This window comes from Apium graveolens, chromosome 4 (genome assembly GCF_009905375.1).
Source record: "Apium graveolens cultivar Ventura chromosome 4, ASM990537v1, whole genome shotgun sequence".
In the NCBI taxonomy this organism is placed as follows: domain Eukaryota; kingdom Viridiplantae; phylum Streptophyta; class Magnoliopsida; order Apiales; family Apiaceae; genus Apium; species Apium graveolens.
This window is the reverse complement of record NC_133650.1, coordinates 232,001,111-232,016,222: the sequence shown is the minus strand read 5'-3', so window position 1 is coordinate 232,016,222 and position 15,112 is coordinate 232,001,111.

The following is a 15,112-nucleotide window of genomic DNA, read 5'->3' as shown; positions in this document are numbered from 1 at the left end:
GTCGGGGATCCAGGTTGTCACGAGTTCCATTTCCCTTATCAATACTTAATCTTAACAGTCAACCAACTACTGCGTACTGTGACCCCACAATATACACACACACACACCACAAGTTATAGTCTCAGAGATGAATACCAAAAATAATACAAGTCATTTTATTCCACAATTATAAACCATTTCACCTTAAAAAGGGTTTCTGAATAATTTACATATTCTTTGCCATTATTACAGTTCATAAATATACATAAGTCTGGTACATCGAAAGTTGAAAGCCTAGCCTATTGGTAGATCCTACCTCAGCTACACGGCATCAACGCCTACAGGAAACTGCAGAACATTTCCTATCTGCTCGCGAATTGGGAGCTTGATCCTGTTCATCTTGTCTATCTGTTGTTGTGTGATGAAAGAAGAAAGCAAGGGTGAGCAACAAACCCACCGAAAAAATATGTATAATAATTAACAATATATGAGCATTCTCATAGTACTCATGAAACTCTTGGTCAAGAAGAAATGAACCAAGTTTGATATCTTAACGCGACCAAGTCGCAAAATATTCAGTATATATGTATATATATACTTTTCAAAATCTTGGAAGTCCTCTTCCATGCATAATATACACAGAGTTCCAGTTTATAACTGTATAAAAATATCGTTGCAAGGTGATCTCATATATCTAACCTTGTCTTAGCATTTTTGTGAAAATCGTTGTCATGCATAAGATAATCATTAACCAGATATAAGTTGAAAAGATGAAGTTACAAGATACTCCAATATACTTATATCTTTTCCGAATACTACTTGAACTACCACCGTTCAAGTTATAATTAGTTTCAAAAGTTTATCACATAGATGAGACTACAAGACAAGATTTGAATAGATTCAATCTTTGAATATCATTATAAGTAATGAAGTTACGAGATACTTCATTAAGTCCCGATATATATATACATATATATATATACATTTCATACACTCCTTGAAAACCTCTATTATGAAAATTATAAATAGAGTTGCAATATCCAATGAATTTGGAAAGGAGAAAACCTTGGCATAAACCTGATATCTTGCTGATCAGGCAAAGATACCAATAAGTAACCTTTTCTACTAGTAGATGGACGAATTCCCCACTGGTCATCACCCTGGCCACAATAGGACCTTATGCTGGACTACCACTCAGCCACTTACGCATTTGATGGACTCCTACTGAGCCACTTACACTTTCATGGACGCCCACTGAGCCCATGTTGCTTATGCCAACTCAATAGATGGACTTACTTCCCGAACGTTGGGTAAGTAATCAATTCATTTATCAAAACAGCAACCTCGTTGCGAATATAAAATACACCACAGAGCCGGATCCCTCAGGTTTTGAGCGAATATTTAAATCCCCTTCGAAAGGAAGATCTTAAATATAAAAATGAGTTTTGGGATCCGCTCTAACTTTTAGAAAATCATTTTGAAGACTCGAAAACATTTTTAAGAATGTTTGGAGTAATGCTGATTTAATAAAATAAATCAGGCCCAATATATTTGGAAAATATCTGAATATTATTATTTAAATAATATTCCCATAAATAATAATCTTTATAAAAATAATTGAAGTAGAAGTTTTAAAACTCATACTTGGAATGAATATTAATAACCAAAGATATACTTATACGAAAGTATGATCTTTATTTGAATAATCGAAAATAAGTTTGATTATCGAAACATTATTCTTTAATAAAATAAAGAATATTAATTAGTAAATAAACGGAGTCATAAGTCCTCGAATGAATATTCAACTAATATTCATTAAATAAAATAAAGTTATCGAATAAACCTTATTCGATTAATAGTATTGAAAACTATATGTTACACCCGACATTTCTGTGTAATATTAACTGTAAATTTGGTGTAATTATAAAGCCGAATGCCAATATATTCAACTATTGTATGCTCGTGTGAATGAGAATTTCTGCGTCTTAAATTTTCGATATGTGGTATATGATTTTTCAAATTAAAAGTTTATTTATTTCTTTCATTTTTTGATTTATAAGGAATATTTTAAACCTTGAATAAATTTCTTTTTAAAAGTTATTTTGCTCACAAATTTCAAAAGTAGTTTTATAAAATTTCCAAAAATCCAAGCTATTTTATGGTATAATTTTATAATTTTTGAACTTGTGTTTTATTTTATAAAATTAAATCTTTATAAGTATTAATTGTCATAATTAGCAAATTATATAGTTATCCTTGCATGCAAATCCTTTCTATTCAATCCAAAAGGGCTAAAGAGTCAATAACCACCCCACTAACTCTTATTTTCTAGCCAAATACCTTCTTTACCCTGGCATGCAAATTGAACCAAGTACAAGTGGAAGGGTAATCATGTCAATTCCTATTTCCACTAATATTTGTCAACACAAAAACCATAAAACAAGTAAAGACATGATCATTTTCATACATCACTCACCACCACACTCATTCTTCTCTCCCTCCTCTCTCTCACTCTCGGCTACTCCCTCCTTCACTCTCGACTTTTAGCCGAAACCACCCCCTCCCCATTTTTTCTTCATCCCTCAACCAAGCTTCCACCCTCTATAGAAGTAAATGTTACTTCCCATATCATGATCACTCATATTTCAAAGAGTTTTGAGTAGAAAGTTTAAGTTTTAAGGTTGCATGTAAAGGTTTTAGTTGAAACTCAAAGTACAGCCTTGATTCTTGTGAGTTTAGGGTTGTTTTTGAGAGGACTACAAGGAATGGAGAAGTGCCAAGTCTTGAGAAGGAAACTCTTGATGATTAAATGGCCATTCCCTTCCATTTCATTCAGCCATGACCATAGGGGAGCCGAATGAATGGTCCTTAAGACTATTCTTGTTGCTTTGTTTAATTTTTGCATGTTTATGTGATAATGGCTTGAATTTTATGGTGAAAATTTGATGAAACTCCTTGCATGCTAAGTGATCATCTAGATATAGCTCATGCTAGGCTTGTATGTAAATTTCTTGGTAAAACATATTTAGAAAACATGTTGTTTGGCTTGCAAAACTCGAGGACATGCACGCATGTGAATTTCTCTTCGAATGTTATAAGATTTTGATCTTTGGAAAGATTTTGTTAGTAAGCTTTAATTTCAGTAGGATTAAGGTGTTAATATTGATTAATGCTCCTTGATGCATGGTAATAATTCGTGGTTATCTTTTATAAAAATGCATATCTTGTTGTTTAAAAAACTTGATGATTTGTGAGTTGGGAAGTGTAGTTTCTTTTGTTTTGCCATAATTGTATCATAGGTAAAAGATGATCTCCACCAAAGTTATTTTGAGAATAAGGGAGTTAGTTCAGTAGATCACCATGTTTAAGTCTTGGTTTGGGTATTGGGTTGTTGGTAGTTGAGTTTGTCAAGTCAAAACCTTGGAGAAAGGAGAGTTATAGATTCTGCAGAAAATCAGTTTAGTACCCTGAGGTTTAGAGTGAGTTTTGACCATGTCATTGATGTGCACTTTGAGGCCCAAGCCACCAGAAGTTAGTATTGGGAGTATATAAAAGGTTTTAGGTGTTGGTTGGAGGTTTGCATGTCATTTGGTTAGGTGCACAAGTAGAATAACAAAATCTGTCCAGCAGGGGACAATTTTGTTGCAACTTAGAAATAGGGAGATTTGACCATGTCATGGGTAGGCCCTCATCAGGACCTGTTGGGCCTTAGTTAGAGGGAGTGTCAGAGAAGTTTTTCCAACCATATTTCATAGGATATGAGTTAGAACCATGTGTCACAAGTTAATTCAAGTCAGGACGTTTTCTGCCCAGAAAAACAGGGGAACCATGGACTTTTAGCTTAGGCCCAAGAAGGCCCAAGCCAGGCCCTTGAGCCACATCAAGTTTGTGAGATGCCCTTAGGTCAGGAGAGTCTTGTGTAAAAGTTTTGAAGGAAAACTTGTAGTTTAAGAGTGTCTAATGCATTCAAGAAACCATAGTTGTCATTCTGAAATTTGCACCAGTGAGCACTTTCACTTATCACATAGTTTTAGAACACTTAGGAGTGAGATTTAGGTTGACCACCATAGTTGTAAGATAGTATAAGGTCAGTAGAGCAAAAGACACAAGTGATGGTCAATAGGTTTTGGATAGTTTAGTAAAGGCACATCGAGTTAGGAAGCCAAAATTTGAAGACTTTGTCTAGTTTAGCGACCAAGTGACTTAAGTTGTGAGTCGAGATCATCCAAGCCTAGTGTTACATTATGGTGTATATGGTGTTATTTGGTATTAATATATGATATGTGATTATGTGGCTATGTGTGTACAATTGTAATTTAAAGGTGAATATAAAATTAAGTGCATATAGGCCTAAGTGTCATCCGTGTTTAATTTCGGGTTGTAAATAGGTTTAATTGGTGATAGTATATTATAATGAAGATTATTATTATTTATGTAGGATCTCGAGACGAGGGAAAACTTGCCATAAAGGTCGAGTGAAGCTCCAGTTGCTCCTACCAGTCAGACCAGACCAGCCTTTCTCAAGGTAAGTGATTCAACTTGTCCTTCGTATTTACTGCTAATAGTTCATACATTGCTGCAACTATCCTGTGTCATTTGATATATTAAATCAAGCGTATCTTATGTTTATCTATGAATTATATAGAGATGCCATGAACCCTCGAGTACGTATTGTAAAGTAGTCTTATCATGATAGTATATTAAAGTAATTCGAATGCCATGATAAAAGAAAAGGGCAGTTATAACTCTTGGTTGATTCTCTTGATTAACATGCTGATGATTCCTAAGTATTGATATCTCATCCTGATACTTGAACCCCTATAGAACCTTATCTTGAACCCTGAAAGTCAGATACTTATCAAAGTGATTCCTCATTGATTGATACCCCTCTTTCTATCCTAAAACTTGATAATTCTGATATATCCTGAGCTAAAAATCATTTATTCATACCTTAACACCCTTAGTATTCATGAAGCTTACCTCCTTGATGATCCAACACTTGAACCTTGATGAGAAACCATTGCTTTAAGCCCAATTTGGCATTTCCCTTCATGATATCCAATAGCCTCACTAAATTCCCTTGTCCAAACTTTGAATTATGAAAACCATTCAGTTACCCTAATAGAGTATAGTTTTGTGATTCATGGCTCTGAGAGTTAGTACGATTTCCCCGTGTTTCGAGTTGATCTATAATCCCTTGATAAAGATGTTTACTGTAAAAAGAGATTTTGTTATAATTCGACATCAGTTTTTGAAATAAATAAAATGTGGGTTTTCAGTCGCAAAGGGGGATAAATGTTTTCTTTGAATAGTGGATATGGACTGAGACGCGAGTCCTTTCCACACTTATATTAGGCTTAAAAGTTGCCTAGGGATTCCCATTAATGTTTTAGAACCCAGCGAGGTTCGGGATTACTTCACGGCTGATCACCGGCTGTAATCCGTAGCGTCATAAAATGATTTTGATTAAACGGTATGATTTTGAAATTGTTTTGATACAAACAAAATAATGCCATCACCCAAAGTTTTATCCCTCATTATCAGTGGTTATGTCTTTCCATTGTCATTCTTTAATGTATATCTAGATTTATGTTTTATATCATATTGTTTAGCACTTGTTGAGCATTTGGCTCACTCCTTGCTTTACCCTGATATTACAGTTAGCAGCTATGGTTAGATTCAAGCAGACTGCCCGTAAGACCTGTGATGCTGATGCTTATGTTCGAGCTCGGGTAGAATAAGTGATAGTAGTTTGTGTGAGGACTCGGTATTTAAAATCAGATGTAATAGTTGGTAGTGTTGGGCTGTTCCAAACCCTAAACTGTAAGATCTTGGATTTGGTTATGTTATTTCTTTTAAAATGTTGTAATAGCTATATTTAATCTGCTGTTTAAGTTGGGGTGTGACACTATATCCATATATATATATATATATATTATACTCGGGAACATCGACTCTCGGTTTAGAAAATGTTCACCTTTGGGTCCCCTATACTAAGGGTATACGCAACCACTGCTTATCTCTAGCATAGGTATTATGTAACTATAAGCATTTGAATCAACAATTAGATATCAAGATTACGAAACAAGCATGCATATATACCATATCAACATGCTCCAATATATCGCAAGATTTGCTAATAACAATCATGCACTTATCACAAGATAATGCATATACATATATACATCACAACAACAGTATAACGGGTAGAAAACTTGCCTAAGCGACTGGGGGTGGTAAAAGGCCTGGGACGAGTCTGGTAACCTATAAACAACATATAAGTTGGAATTAAACCAAAGTCGCTTAAGAATCTAGACTTTAACCAATTAGACTCTAACGCTTGCTTTTGCGCTTAACGATTCACTTACGTCGCTCGAGTACCCTCGGCTCCACTATTTTTAATAAATTAACCATTAAGAATTTTAAAGAGATTCTTTCGCGAGTACCTTACCAACTACCTATTCTCCTAAACCGTACATCGGATTCAAGCGAACCATATATCAAAACGAAGCTCGTAACATGAAATATCTAATCATGGCAATGGTCAAAACCTAATAGTCAGTTCTCGGGTCCTGATGTTAAGAACAAAAACAGTCTAAGGTAAATCGGGCATTACGACGGCTATGTTTACGCGATTACCAAGTTTTAAACCACCCCAAACAACCACCATTCAACTCACAACCAACAATACAACCAACCCTCATCCAAATCTTACTACATCAGTCCCCAAACCTCAAGATTTTCCAATTTATACAACCCCACACATGAACTACTAGCTATACTTAAGTTTCAATAACTATAAACAAGATTTCAACATCCAAATCACTACAAATCCAATCCAAACTCTAAACACACAAGAATCATGCTTCTCATTTACTATAACCATCAAAACCATCTTAATACTCAAAGTAAAGTTAGGTTTTGGAGGTGTTATACCTTCCTTGGAGTGATTAGAGTAGCTAGGAAGCCTTAAGAAGCCTTGAGAAGCCTTGAGATAGCTTAGGAATGCTTGGATCTTAAAGGATCAAGGAAAATAAAGTTAGTAATCCTGAAAACACTATTCATCATCTTCTTCCTTGATTTATTGGAAGAGATTCATGAAGAAATAGAAGCTTAAACTCCTAGGATATGCTTATCTAATCATAAGGGACCTTGGGTAATTACCTTGCAAATTAACAAATCTAGAAACTTGATTTTTGGAATTTTTCTCCTTGAAAAAATGAAAAAGCCGTGAGCTATGTGTTCTTGGGAGAGTATTTGCTTTGTTGAATGTTTTTGTGGTGGAAAATAAAGTGAATGGGATATTTGGATGATTTGTTGGTTGTTTAAAGTGAGTGGAGTATGACTAAGCATGACATCATCTTGGTGACTTCATCTCTTGCCACTTGTCATCACTTGGTGGTGGAAGCATCTTCTTATGCTAATCCTTGCTTAATTGTTTGGTTAATGACCGCTTATCTGTTATACGGTTCGCTTAATTTTCGTTCTCGTTTATCGTTTGAGGGATCATACCCGGGATCTTATTACTTGGGTTCCCCTAAACCTTTCTCAATATATTATATTTCTTATATGATCCTCTCTTATAATCCTTGAATTTAAATCCTTTTTATCCTGTTACCTTATACTCAATTCTTTCGGTATCTGGTGGATTTTTGGGAAAAATCAAAGTGTTCGAATTTGGATTCTGACGATCTTTACATACACTTATATACCATTTAGAGTACTAATAAGATCTCAGAATAACAATAAAAGAACCTCTACAAAGTGTGGTATGAAAAGTTTTCTTATTCAGCATAATCAGCAAAATCACTATTCATAAGGGTTTCAAAAAATTCCAAAAATTGGGGTTATTACAGTCTCCCCTCCTTAAAAGGATTCCGTCCCGGAATCAGATAGAAAATGAATAGGAATACTCTCTTAGCATTGCACTTTCTAACTCTCGAGTAAATTTTCCCACATTGTGGTCCTACCACCAAACTCTGCCTAGTTTGATAACCCTTCTCCTAAGCACTTGTTCCTTTTCAATCTATAACCCTTCCTGGTTGCTCCATATAAGTTACGTCGGGTTGCATGTCTATGCGCTCATATGCCCCTATTTGTCTGGCATCCGAATTATACTTCCTTAATATTGATACGTGGAACACGTTATGAACTTGCTACATGTTCGGGGGTAGGGCTAGCTCATATGCTAACTTCCCAATACGTATTAATACCTCAAAGGGTCCAACAATTCGTGGGCTTAGCTTTCCTTTCTTTCCGAACCTCATCCATCCTTTCCAAGGGAATACCTATAACAACACTAGGTCCCCTACTTCCTATTCCTTGTCCTTTCGTGTCAAATCAACATACTTCGTGTGCCCATCTTGGGCTACTACCAGCCGTCCTCTGATTAAATCTATTATATCCTTGGTCCTTTGGACCACTGCTGGTCTAAGCATCTTGCGCTCTGCAACATCATCATATCATAAGGGAGATCGACATTGTCTTCCCTCAAGGATCTTATAAGGCGACATCTCGATAATGACATATGATCTATTGTCGTAAGAAAATTCAGTCCGTGTTAAGTGACCATTTCAAATTATTTCAAGTCTATTGCACAGACTCTCATCATAGCTTCTAGCATTATAGCTTTTGCTTCTCAATACCCATTCTTTTCCAGTTCGTAGTCATTACTATCTTCCGTACATAATACTATACTGGTTACACTTTTGCTCGTTAGCATTCTATAACCTTTTAATAATTGCGTCAACCTTAGTATCACGAACGCATTAGATTCGGAATACCACCGCACTGATACTACTCCTTTCTAGTTGCTTCTATCTTTGAAAGCTTGATCCATCGTATAGAAGTAAAAGAATTTATTGAGAGATCACTATGATCATGAACACTTGTTATATCGTATAGTTAGTACAGAAGGTGGCCAGCCTTTAGTACTTGACAAGCAATTAAACAACATGTGGTATCCTACTAGGCTTCTATCACACAAATAGATAGTCATTCGGCAATACATCCCCTTCTGGAAGGGTTGTTCTTCTCAGCTTACATGAAATGAAAAGAAGAGAAAAGAACGAACTGAAGAGAATTGTATATATGTAAAAAAAATATTGCCATAAAATATCTGGCTTGGAATCTACCTCTGAACTATAGAGGTTTGTCATAGGAGAACAAAACATATACGTATTTATATCAACATCAAGTATTATAGCATCGTATTTCACATGCCTAAATATTTTTTCTATTCCGTCCATCATTCTATGGACCCATGCTCTTCCTCGAGCTTATACACAATCACCTTTGAAACTCCCTCGACATCGAAAATCGAATCTGGGATCTCATTCTAGACATCATCGTTACTAGAATTCTATGCTTGCATCGCAACCTTCCTCGTATAGTCATACGACCCTCTATTGATAAGGAGGAATAAATATTCAATAGGTAAATAATCTACTTAATTAGTCTATTCAATGATAACTTATACATCACCACGACCCAATTAGTGGTACTCAATCTCAACATTCATTACAATACAACTCTCACAGTTGTCATTGTCTCATTATTCATAGACTCATTGGAGCATTACTATGGTCCACCACTGACCTACTGTAGTCATTCGCTTTCCATGAAGTCTTAATAGCTAACCATACGGAGTCCATACATATCGTATCGAATTCTTCTAAGGAGGTAATATGATCACCGTTCATGATTCATGAAGAACACTCCTGATCCTGACGTATATTCATGACATGAAGCAGATAAAATGCAGAAGAGTTTTAATGAAAGCAACGATAGTAGGTTAATACCATTCTTAATCATATGTCTATATTAGGAGACATGAAGCTCAAAGGTTCATTTAGTCCTTTTTGAAACATGGTCCTGGCTTATTCTCAAGATAGTTCCTTCTAAGATAGATAGCCCGCTCATGGCGATTACACGAATTAAACCTTTACCAAATTACTATTACGGTTGGGTATTGCACAGTCATCAGAAGGAATGTCAATCTTCCAAACCATAATACAACCTTCACGGCTTCAACCATTATCACTGCATTCCTCTGGCACGAGCGCCTATAATTGCTCTCTTGCACTTAGAGTGTCGGCCACCTCATTGGCCTTTCCTGATAGTAATAGTTCCTTATAATCAATGTCTTTTAACCACCTTCAACTAAATTTTCTACCTCATTTCAATCACTGCTTATGTGAAAATGCTTTTCTTAAGTCCTGGTAAGAAAGAAAAAAAATCACCATTTTTCCATAAGTCATTGCCTTAGTCTTTAGATGTGAACATTATCACGGCTGACTCTCGATCATACTTAGGACGTCTCTTATCATGGGTCCTTCTTGTTTTCACCAATCTTGACCCTCATTGGGTCGATCTATACTTTCTTATGGTTCAACACGTGCCCCACCTGGCATTATTATAATTACGTCATATTTCCTTTATCAAAATTTCTATTCTTGAGAACTTTGAATATTACCTTTTTCCTTGTAAAACCTTTAAGGTTATCCTTGAATCGCTCCTCCTGTATTCCGTAGATACAGGGCATATCAAAATACCATTTACTAATACTAGAACCATTGTCTATGTACTTCTAAAAATTTTCTCTACTGATCTTTAAAGGTTGTTGTTACCATAATCCTTTTTAATTTATATTGCCAAAACTCATGATGTCCCTATTAAGGGCGAAATGCCAACCCTTATGCATTCCCCTAGGATTCATCTCAAGTTATCGAGGTTCTATCCTTAATTCCACCTTTAAAAAGGTACATGCATCCTTCCATGGATAAATTAAGTCATATTTCCGTGATAGATTATCTTATTCATCATTCCCACCTCGATAGTCTATAACTAATTTTATAATAGCATCTTTATTCAAATTCAGGTCAATCCATATGGCCTCCAAAAGATAACAATGGTTATCCGCTTTTCTCTCATGATTTGGTAATGATAACATGGATGTTCTGGAAGATATTGGTCGTGTTCAACGTGAAAATCTTCTTAATAAATCCTCATGTACTTTTGTTGTTTATCTCAACAGTCATCTCAATGTTGGGATATCTTTCATACCTGACGTCTCCCTTTCTGGGTATCATGCCACCGGTCTTACACTTCACATTCTTGAAGTATAACACCCTCCAAATCCGGGGTATAGATTTGGGGCATTATTAACAACAATTACCAACTATACCTGCATAAGCGGAATATAAATATAATAATTACCCCGAACTATCATTACTCAGGATCTTTTAAGGTCTGAGTTTGAAAACAAGAATCACGCACTACACTTTATTACAAACCCAACTAAATAAAACCTGTCTCAAGAACTATCTTTGATACAAAACTTTATTCTATCTACAGTTTAACTACACAACTTTTATTCAAACTACACAAGACTTTTATTCAACCCAACATTACTACTTATCTTGCTACACCTGATATGGCAATTCAAAGCTCTCTTCGGGAATAGGAAGGAACACTCTTGGTATAAGAGGGTCCCGCTGCTTAACTCGCTTCTTGACTATGCGGGTCCTGATGGGTTTCATTCTCTACCTTAACTGTAAAACAATAGGAGTAACAATAAAAAGGGATGAGCCAAAATTGCTCAACAAGCCTGCAAAAATATATATATGGTATAGAGAAAGAGAAATGAGAGAAACAATAAGCTGCTGGTTGTAACAACCATCTGTATCTGTATCGAATAGTAATTTGCCAATGATGGCGAGTGCCAAATGAACAAGACTGGAAACAAGAACCAACATATGCACTATAATCTGCTGATCAGTCAGAATATAGTGCGGATCTATACCCAACTGCATAGACCCAACCAACATAAGGAGTACTCAGGCAACTATGACCTATTAATTAATGGTCTGGGAAAAACCCAGCCTTTATAGTAACCATCCAGTCCAAGGCTGAGCATCCGGAACAATCGGTATGCTATTGATATATCCCAACACCAGGATATACCAGAGTATATGTAGGGTAAAGGAATTGAAATATGAACAGGGAATTCAATAAATTGGGTAAATCAAGAATTGAAATGAAATTGGAACAAGCAATAATAAATGGGTAACAGTGTATATGAACAATGATTATCAAAGAGAATTGATACGATAGAAAAGAAATATAAATCACTATTCTAAATTTAGAATAGGGGAAAAACTTGCCTTGCGCGTACTTAACCTGGTTTAACTCACTGCCTTCTGACCCTAGCTTGCTCTGCCTTGCTAACACTGAACAAATCATGGAAAGATAGGTGTTTAGATAACTTACTATATACGTGTATCTTGAATTGATATCACGCAACCTTATCAGTCTGCCCATGCGTTTCTATCTGACTCGCATATATATACATACATTTATACAGCACATCTATTCACATAATCACATAAAGCACGTAGTACGTAAAGCACATAATTAATTTCTAGATTTATAATTATTTTTAGAATCAATTCTAGGCTTATACCTGCATTACTAGTCTTATCTGATTTTATTATAATTTTTCGGGATTTATTCGGCTCAATTATACCCCTATTAAGACTTACGAACTATCAATTATCACCAAACCACTCTTTTTCGGAAGAAATTATAACTTACAACTATTTTTATTGGATTCGTCTCATTTTTCTGAGTCTAGGGGTCTTCGTTTCACTTAAATCGGACTAACGGTTGAATTGTTATGAATTAAACACTGATGATTCAGTTTATTATTCAATATAAATAATTATTACAACCTTTTAAATCCTAAAATAATTTTAAATAATTATTTAATAAAAATCAAAGTCAAAAATAATTTTTTTATAATTTTTGGAGTTAAAATGAAGAAGTTATTATTTATTGAAAATCATGTGATTAATTATCAAAATAATTAATCACTTTTTAAATATTTAATAAATAAATAACTAATAAAAACTTAATAAATACTTATTTAATAATTTAAAATAATAAATCCCTAATTATTAGGATTAATCACAATTTATTATAATATTTATAACTTATCGATATTTATTCGATTAGATCGATTATTTACAAATAATCAATCAACTTAATTAACCGATACGCTATTTATCGAATAACTACGAATTATTCAAACTATAGATCACTTAACGATTAATTACTTGTATAACTACGAATTATTCGCAATTCCCGCATAATTATCGAATATTAAATTACTATTGAGACTTATACGATTCGCTAATCAATTAGTTACTAATATCTAATTATATGATACGAATAATTATTACAATATTAATCGAATAACTAGCGCTCGAATAATAATTCTAATTATCGAATCATTATTTGCACTATTAACTAATTATTAGATTATTAATCACATTTCTTAATTATTTCTAATCCTTATTTATTAATTAATTACCTAATTACTAATTAATTATCCAATTATTAAGTAATTAAATAATTAATAAATAATTAGATAAATAATTAAATAAATAAATAAATAAATAAATTCGAATTTATAATTTAATAAAATAATTTAGAAATTAATAATACTATTTTCAGAATTCAAAATTAATTTTTAATTGATTTTTAGAATTAATAAATCTAATTTCTGTTTTTATAAAATAGAATTAAATAATAAAAATTCAGAAACAGAAATCAGAAAAACAGATTGGGGGTTTTTGGATCGAAACCGGGTCGAAACCGGGTTACAACCGGGTCGTCTTCGACCCGATCGGGTCACGAAGAACACCGACCACGCCGGCGGAGATTTTCCGGCGAGACGAAAACGTTCGATTCCATTCGTTCCTTCTGCGTTTTCGACGCACAGCAACACAACGACGCTCCCCTTTTGTTCCTCCTTCGTCCTCGTCGACTACAACAGCCGGAAACCTGAGAAACGCGGCGGCGGCGGCGGAACTCCGGCGAGCTCAAAACGTACACCAACCTCGACGAAACCGGTGCCAATCGACTCACAAAACGACGATCTACATGCTCGTAATCATCAAAACATCAAACAACAACCAGAAAATCAAACCCGAGTTCGCGATTAAAAACCCGAAAATATAAACTTTCAGTTCGATCAATCAAACATCAAAAACACTTACATAATCAAAAACTACAGATCATAAGCTTCAAAACGAGTACTTACACTAACGATTTGGACTCCGGAATCACGATGAAAATCAGCTTTGATTCTGTTGCCCTGTTCTTCACCAAACCCTAACCCTAATTCCTTTTCTTTTTCTTTTTATTTTTTCCTGATTTTTAATTGTAATTAACTGATTTAATTAATAATAATTCAGGTATTTATATTTATGAAGATAATACCCCTAAGTAAAATTAAGGGTTTAATTACACTCCTATTAAAAATATTTGGCCCCAATTTTTATAATTTTTGGGTATTATGATTGAATTTTTAAATGTCCAATAAATACAAAATAAATACTAAAAATTCCCAAAAATTGTGAAAAATACAAAAATACAAAGAAAAATGATATATGATAATTTCATGATCATATAAAAATAAAAATATAATTTTTGTGGGGTTTTTGGTACCCGAAGGGATCCGAAAAAGTCGTTTTTCGCGAAAAAGGTCAATTGGTAAAACGTCTAGGGGTTCAGAATAGCGATATGGTATAGGGCATTTTTGGCAAAATAGGGCCAATGATTTTGTTTGAAATACGGGCTTTTAAAACATAGTTTTGAGCTGTACAGGTTTTGATATAATATATATAACTGACGATAAAACGTTCAATAAATATCCAAAACACGTTTGGATCAAAACAGCCAATACATAACACATAGCAGTTAGAGTTTAACAACTTACACATTTAATCACATCATAATACACATAATTTATCATTATTATAATATAATACCAGCGTAATTCCTCGGTCGTTACATTCTCCCCCCCTTTAACAAGATTCTGTCCTCAGAATCACATTATGCAAATAACTGAGGATACCTTTCTAACATTTCACTCTCAAGCTCCCAGGTTGATTCTTCAACCACTGGGTTTCTCCATAAAACTCTCACTAATGACACAGACTTATTTCTTAATACCCTCTCTTGCCTATCTAGAATTCTTATTGGCTGTTCTACATACGACAAATCTGCCTGAAATTCTACTGGTTCATATTTTATTACATGCCTTGTATCAGGATTATACTTCTTAAGC